Below are 8,037 nucleotides of genomic sequence, written 5' to 3'. Positions count from 1 at the left end.
TGTTAAATATATAAAAAAGTGTTTTCAGTTTATAAAGGGGGGGGGCACATCAGAGGTTTGCTATGTGAAAGGGTCACCAGGACAAAAGTTTGAGAACCACTGAATTAACCCCTCTGAAGCCTCAGGGAATGCAGGGGAGGGGGGTCTCCCTTGGTAAGGTTGGGAAGGATATTGCTCTTCTCATGTGATCCCTCCCCCAGTGGCTAATTTTAAATGAAGCTACTACCCCCTCCCCTGACATGAATCTCCCTGTGGCACTGAAATTACATATACACTATAATTTGGCATTTGAGAAGTGAAAGGGATGGTAGCTGTAGACAGGTTGGACTCACCCCTGCGGCGCCTCCTGCTGGTGACTCTGGGAATTAGCTCTGTTCCAGCACAGAGCGCCCTCTGCAGGCTGGTGTTCCGCCTGTCCTCAGGCCCCTGTGTCTCTCCCTGGACCCGGTGACCTTTTACATGGGGGTGCTGCCCCCCCAGGGAGGTCTGGGGTGCAGATCCTGGGCTGGGGATTAGGGTGCAGGAGAGGTGCAGGGTGCAGGCTTTGGGATGGAGTTTGGGTGCTGGGTGCAGGCTCTGGGCTGGGGCAGGGGGTGGGTGTGCAGGAGGGGGTGAAGGGTGCAGGCTTTGGGACGGAGTTTGGGGTTGGGAAGGGGTGTGTGGGAAGGGGGAGGGAGTTTGGGGGTAGGAGGGAGTGCAGGGTGAGGGCTGTGGGGCTGAGGATGAGGGGTTCATGCTGTGGGGGGGCTCAGGGCTGGAGCAGAGGATTAGGGTGCGGAGGGGATGAGGGTTCTGGCTGGGGCTGGTGCTGAGGGGTTCATGCTGCGGGGGGGCTCAGGGCTGGGGCTGAGGATTAGGGTGCAGGGGGATGAGGGGTTCATGATGTGGGGGTGCTCAGGGCTGGGGCTGAGGATTAGGGTGTGGGGGGAATGAGGGCTCTGGCTGGGGCTGAGGGTTTGGGGTTGGAGAGGCTCAGGGTAAGGGCAGCCTGCCTTACCATTAGTGGTGGGGGGCAGGCACTAGGACCCTGCGGCAGCAGACAGCCGTTCTGCCGGGAGCCCAAGCAGGCAGGGGAGAGGCGCGCTGCGTTCTGTCAGGCAGGGACAGGACGCGACTCGGCGGAGAGGGGGGACACGCGGCGGGGGCTGAGACCTGCTCCAGGCAGGGTTGCAGCGGCGGGGGGAGGCCCGTGGGGGCTGGGGCCCGATCCAGGCAGGGCCGGGGGAGAGACCCAGCTCCAACTATTGCTGGAGCAGGGCCCCCGGCCCTGAATATTCCTGGAGCCCGGGCACCTCACAAATATATAACCTGCCGCCCATGCTCTTGGGGGCCCCTGCGGAGCCCGGGGCAAATTGCCCCCTTTGCCCCCCCCCTCTGGGCGGCCCTGGAGGAAGCTACTGCCTGGTGTCTGCTAGGATCTATAGGAAGCCATGAACTATATTTACCCTGAGGATATGACCCCTGCTAGGGATAATAATGAACTGAGAGACCTCCCCAAGGGCTTTGTTAGGCATTCCAGATGTTTCCTTCAGGCACTTACAGATTCTGAGTTGGTTTAATGTTTCCTCACCTGTGCAGGAAGATCTCAGGATCTCTCTTTCCTCTGAACCCTGGAGGTCTGGGACCCATGGCTCTTCCCCTTGTTCCAGCTGGGAGATCACATCACGTTAGAAAACTAGAAACCCTGCTCAGATGAAAGAAAACAAAGGAGTTCAGTTGATTTCATAAGATTTGGTCATAAAAAAACATTCTATTAATTTAACTTCAGTGCTTAGTGTGACCTGGTGGGCCAGGGGCAGTTCTCACTGAAAATGCCAAGATTAGAGCAGGCTGAAAAAGACAGAGCAGATGCTCCCAAAACTGCTGGTTAACACTGAAGTTAAACTCACTGACCAGTCACCAACTAACTGACCAGTCTGATCCCCCACATAGATTATTGAGAAGCTGAAAAAAGAAATCACACAGCCCCCTTTATTGCATCCCAGTTCTCTGACTCCTAATCAGCAGCGAGGTCCAGTACAGTGAGAGGTTATTTTAAAACTCTGCTCACATAAACAAAGTGTTCCTCTGACGCCAAAGGGTCAGCCACATCACCAGGTCACTATAGGTTTGGATATTACCCAAAATTCCATCCTTCCAGACAACCCTTTAGCATCTAAACTAAAGGTTTAAACGAAAGAAAGACAGAAAGAAGTTAAATGGGAACGCAGTCAGATACATTCCAAAATGGATATATCAGGTTCTTAGCAGTATTGGTGAACTGCTGGCTTGAAAGTCTGTCTGGAACACATCCACAGCTTGGATGGGTCATTCAGTCCTTTGTTCCAGGGTTCAGTTTGTAGAGAAGTTGCTCCAGAGGTAGGAAGGGGGATTGAAGACAAAATGGAGATGATGCAGCTGCCCTTTATATTCCTTTTGCCATGTGGCCTGTACTTCCTGTGTTCCAAACACAAGATTCACAGCACATGGCATGGAAAAGCCTTGGAGTTCTCAGTAGACAGGCATACCCCGGCATGTCTTGCTGACTCAATAGGTGTATCCCCTTGGTCATTTCCATGGGCTCATTGTACAGCTGATGATCCTCAATGGGCCATCAAACAGGCTAGGCAGTGTTGATGCCAATATGTCTGAGGGTGTCACCCAGAAACACTGCACAAGTCTGGAAGTACAGATATACCCCACATATCTATAACTCACAATACAAAGGTGATACAAACATAGAAACAAAATTATCATACTTGGCAAATCATAACATTTTTACTGACACCTTACATGGCATATCTAGCACGATTCATTGCAATTTTATCAGATTATATTATTATTTTATTATTAATACCAAAGTGTCTCACAATTCCGTACAGTGTCACATGTGGTAAACCAGTGAATTCCCAGGACCAGTTCCCCAGGTCCTTGAAGATGCCGAACACTGTGTCTATGAGGGATTGAAATACCCACATATCTGCTGGGAACACACACACAGACACTGTGTCAGTCTATACCCCTGTGTTCACGCTTCTAGAAAATTATGATCAATTTTGTACACAGAATGGCTTGTGAGGTATCATTTGAAAATGCATAATCTTCTGAATATTATCCTCCTGTTAAAATGTGTAGTAACACTGTATATAAAGTTATGAGATTTTACTGTATGATATTACTGAAAAAGTTACAATTCCGGGGAACACCCACAGAGCAGTTCCTCAGAGACAGCCAGGCAAACAGCTGGTCAAACAGCCATTCTCCTGCAGGGGGAAGGTGTGAAGAAGACATTTACATTCCATCACAGGGACCTCTTGAAGCTGTTGTGGAAAACAACCACACGACTGATTTTGAATCAGCTCAGCCTGAGGCTCTTTTCTTGGTTAAAAGTGCGCAGGGGGCGACAGCTATTGGAATAATGTCCCCCTGAGCTAAAAATCACACAAGCCTTTTAAAGCTTAAAACCCCAAACAATGACACATACGTTGCATGTTAATTTCCTTATTTGGAATATATTGCAAAATATGATGCAGGTCAAAAGCAAGCTGAACAATCAGTTTTCCATATTCGGCATTTCCTGTTATTGTTATTACACCTGGTGATATGGGAGCAAAACTCTGCATGTCTCAAGAAATGTCACTACCAACTTAGGCCATTTTCACATGCTAGGGTGCAATCCAGAGCAGTGAGGAGTTGTGTCATCTGTAATCCTGGGTGAGATTCAGTGTTCTGCTGCTGGAGCTCCCCTGTCTGGATACCCTCAGCCAGCATTCAAGGATGCACCGAGAGGTTCAGAGACAGAGAGAGTGTCCTGGGGAAGCTGGGAACAGGAAGCATGGGCCGGTGGGGTTCAGTGGAGAAAGGGAACAGGAAGGGCAGGGATATCACTGAATGCAGGATCTCAGCAGTGCTAGATGTCAGGATAGCACATAGTGCAGCCCATTGGAAAACATAATCCCAACTATACATACAGAATGATGGGGTCTAAATTAGCTGTTTCCACTCAAGAGATGGATCTTGGAGTCACTGTGGATAGTTCTCTGAAAACATCCACTCAATGTGCAGCAGCAGTGAAAAAAAGCGAACAATGTTGGAAATAATTAAGAAAGGGATAGATACGACAGAATATATCATATATCATATTTGTAAAAACAGCAAATGAATCCATGATACACCCACATCTTGAATACTGCATGCAGATGTTGTCGCCCCATCTCAAAAAAAGATATATTGGAATTGGAAAAGGTTCAGAAAAGGGCAACAAGAATGATTAGGGGCATGGAACAGTTATGCCAGACCTAACCCCCAGTTTCACTTGAGCAAACAGGAGCTATTTGACACTGTGCGATACGGCTCCTGTGCTCTGTTCCCAAAGTGTTCTGCAGCAGGGGAGGGTCTCTGGTAGTGTGTGTCTGTGTCACTGGCATATTGGGGTGATGCTGAAACAGGACAGAGTAGAGGTGGCATTGTGGGGCTGGCGTAAACCTTAACTCTTCATTTCCCCTTCCAAGAACTGAGGGGACAGGAACCCTTACCCAGCGAGGTCACAGTCTCATAGTTCTCCTGCATGACATCCCAGTAGAGGGCTCTCTGAGTGGGGTCCAGCAGAGCCCACTCTTCCCTGGTGAAATGCACAGCCACCTCCTCAAAGGTCACCGGCCCCTGAAAGAGCAAGAGTCCAACACTCAGGACCTCTTTCCCCACTCACAGCCCCACTATTTGTGGCAGAGAGGAGCCAATCAAATGGAAGCTCTGGGTGGATCGCAGTCAACAGAGTCCCACCCCGACCCCGCTCAGCGTATCCAGCAAATACCAGGGTGGGGGGACGAAGAGAGAGCCCCTTGTCTCGCCCAGCAGATCCATCACACACCTACTAGCCACCGACTGATACAGGAGATGGAGCCCCTAGCAGGATCCAGGGAGAGCTCCCTGGTAGGAAGCCCAACACCCTCCCCATTGTGAGGAGCAGGATATGAAGGGAGAGGCAGCTCCAATAAGCCTGACTCATGGGTGCCCCCTTCATATCTCACAGCAGCCGCTGGTTAGTGAGCTCAGGCTCCAGCACTGGGAGTCTGGTCAGTTTGACTAGCTCCATGTAGGTGGGCTATTTTCTTTCTTCACAAATTAGGGCATTTCCACCTCCGAACCTCCTGGGTCTGTTCCTAGAATCTAGGCCACTTATTAAATAACTCCCAGCAGGTTTGCCACACCCTGGCCTCCTCCTTTCCCCACGCTGTGAATTTCCTGCCCTGCACCAACCTCCAAACCAGACTGTGCAAACCTTCCCATCTCCGGTGTATTTGCTCTCCCTCTCCTCCAGCAGGAACCCACCAGCAACCCCCCGATAATCTCTACCTGAGTTGGCTCCACTGCAGCCATTTCTCTTCCCTGTCCCACGCCAGGCTGGGATGAGCTGGAGCAAAACATGGACGTCATTCTGCAGCCTGTCTGGGGGAGAAGGGCAGTTGTGGGCGTCTCACAACCGGTTTTAGTTAATTTCACATCAGAATTCCCCCAGGCCCTTTCCCTGCAGACAGACACCCTAGATCCTGCCATGTTGGGAAATGCTGAATCTATTTATTACAATGTAGATCTGGCCCCTCCTGCCAGGCTAAGCCCACAGAGACATTTTTAACCTCCCTTCTCCCTCTCCTCACCCCGTAACAAAGTCTCTGAACACAAGGCTAGAAAAGAGCAGAACCAAAGAAGTCACTGTGGGGGATCCCTCGGACACTGACCCCACGGCAGCCACACCCCAGCAGAGGGAATATGGAGTCAGGAACTGGCTTTTCCTCTCTCTGATCCTTGTTTTGTTGACTGGAAAGTGGTTCTGCCCAGGGATGCAGCAATACATGTGTCTGGGTGGACTAGAGAGCTGGAAATCTCTCCCCCCTCATTTCTCCCACTGCCCCTTTCAGTCTCTCCTTCCCCGTCCTCTCTCCCTGCCCCTCTGGCTGGGAAAGTCCCATTCCTGGGGGCTTTGCTCTCCCAGGGCTGGATTTTCTCCTGGCAATTGCTACTGGGAGGAGAAATGAGGAGGGGCTGTTTGTGCAGAGTCACTTTCTTGCCAGTCCCCAGCACTTTCCCTGAGGTCTTTCAGTTACCTGGAGACTCTGGCTCAGAATTTAGTATTAACAGGGCCCAGGGCTGCCCTAGGGGGCTAGGACCAGCTGGAGAAAGTCATCCCCTGGGCCGGGCAGAGAAGCAGCTTTAATTCAGGTCACTTCCCAGCACAGAACCCCACTGGGGGAGCAGCAGCTGCTAAGCCTGGTCTCCCCGATCACAATGGAGGCTGCAGCCTCTGACCCAGGAAGCTGAACCCCAGTATCCTGAGCAGAGAGGGACAGAGCGTTTGAGCAGCTTCCCTCCTTTAGCTCTCTGGGGAGAGCAGCTAATGAGAGCCCCTCCTCACAGGGAGAATTGCTGATCTCATTTGCCCCACTGTCCATCCGGAGTCACTCCTTGTCTTTCCATACAGTGACTCTGGATTAACAATGGTCTCAATGAAACCAGAGTTCAGAAAGAATGAGTCCAGAATGCTGTGGAAGAGACCATTGTGCGGCAGTGCTGACCCCCTTCCCACCTCCCTCACCCCCAGATCCAGGACAAGGACTGGACAATGGACTGGACAATCTAGGAGAATGGAACTGGAAGTTCCTGCAGTTTTCAAGAGGGGAGAAAAGCAAAAATCTGTGATTTCACCTCACAGTGTTTGATAAGTGGCTAGAAAGTTATCACAGTGACTGGGCCTGGCCGGGGAATGTCGGGCAGTGCTTGGAGCCAGGATTCTGGCATAAGCTAATTAGGGAGAAGAAGCGAGGTCAGGAGCAGCCCCCAGAGCCCCAGTCAGCCCCCCACCCAGATACTCCCTGGGACCCAGCCCCCAGAGTCCCTGGCCAGGGAGCTCAGATACCCCTCAGAGCCCCACCGGCCAGAGAACCCCCACCAGATCTTCATTGCCAGGTTGGGAATCCCAAAGGGTTCCCCCCATCAAGAGACCCCAACAGCCAGAGACCCCCCAAAAGGGACCCCCACTGGGAACTCAGTCCCTCACTGCCTGCCTAGGATCCCCCCCCCGCCCTCCAGCAGGATCTGCCCTGCCCTTTGCCTGGCACCCCCTCTTCCCCCCTGCGGGATCCCCTGATGCTTTACAGGGGCACCCCCTGGCCTAGCGCCGGGGATTCTCCCACACACACTCTGTGCACTGGGCACGGCAGCGATCCCAGGAGTCTGCGGGGGAAGCCCAGACAGAGCCCCTGGCACAGCACCAGGCTCCCTCTAACCCCCTGTCCCGCCTCCCCAAGAGACGCCCACCCCGGCTGTTCTGCAGCCAACAGGCCCCCAGCGATACCCACCTCCAGGACCCACAGCCTCAGGGCTGGGCACATCACACCCACCCCCTGAAACCCCAAATCTCCAGAACCCACCAACCTCACTAGGGTACCCCCCTGCCCAGCCACCCAGAGGCCTCCCCCACCACAATCCCCCTTCAGCTGCTATCTCCCCCCACAGCCCCACCCCCACCCAGCAACACTGTTACCTCACAGTGCCTGAGAAGTGGATAGAAAGTGACCACCGCCCCCTGCTGGCCAGTCACACAGGCAGAGGGAGCCCTGGGGGATGTCTCTTTAACAGGAGAATGGAAAACCTGGAGGGACAAAATAGGTAAGAAATGTCCATGGCCTGTCACTAGCAAATAATGGCCACCATGGATCCACCCCAGAGGTGGCTGCATCTTAGCACTGCGGGAAGCAACCCCTCACAGAGGCCATTTGCCATGGGATTTGGGATACTTCTCAACTCACACTGCACTCCGAGTGACCTCCTCATCCCGTGCCAGCTGGAGAAAAGAAAAGGGTCCAGCCAACTCTCCTGTTACTGGTTGGGAACCACTGATCCCCAAACAGGGGGAGGCCTCTGGCTTTGATGGTTATTAAATATCTGGCTGGTCTCTTTCTTCGGCAAACATTTTAACAGAGGTAAAGGAGGGAACAAATGATTCGCAAAGGAGTCGGGAAAGATGATCTCTGGGCAATTTAACCCCCTACAACATCCAGG

Source organism: Mauremys mutica, unplaced genomic scaffold (genome assembly GCF_020497125.1).
Source record: "Mauremys mutica isolate MM-2020 ecotype Southern unplaced genomic scaffold, ASM2049712v1 Super-Scaffold_100191, whole genome shotgun sequence".
NCBI lineage: Eukaryota > Metazoa > Chordata > Testudines > Geoemydidae > Mauremys > Mauremys mutica.
The sequence above is the reverse complement of the archived record's forward strand: the minus strand, read 5'-3'. Positions refer to the sequence as shown.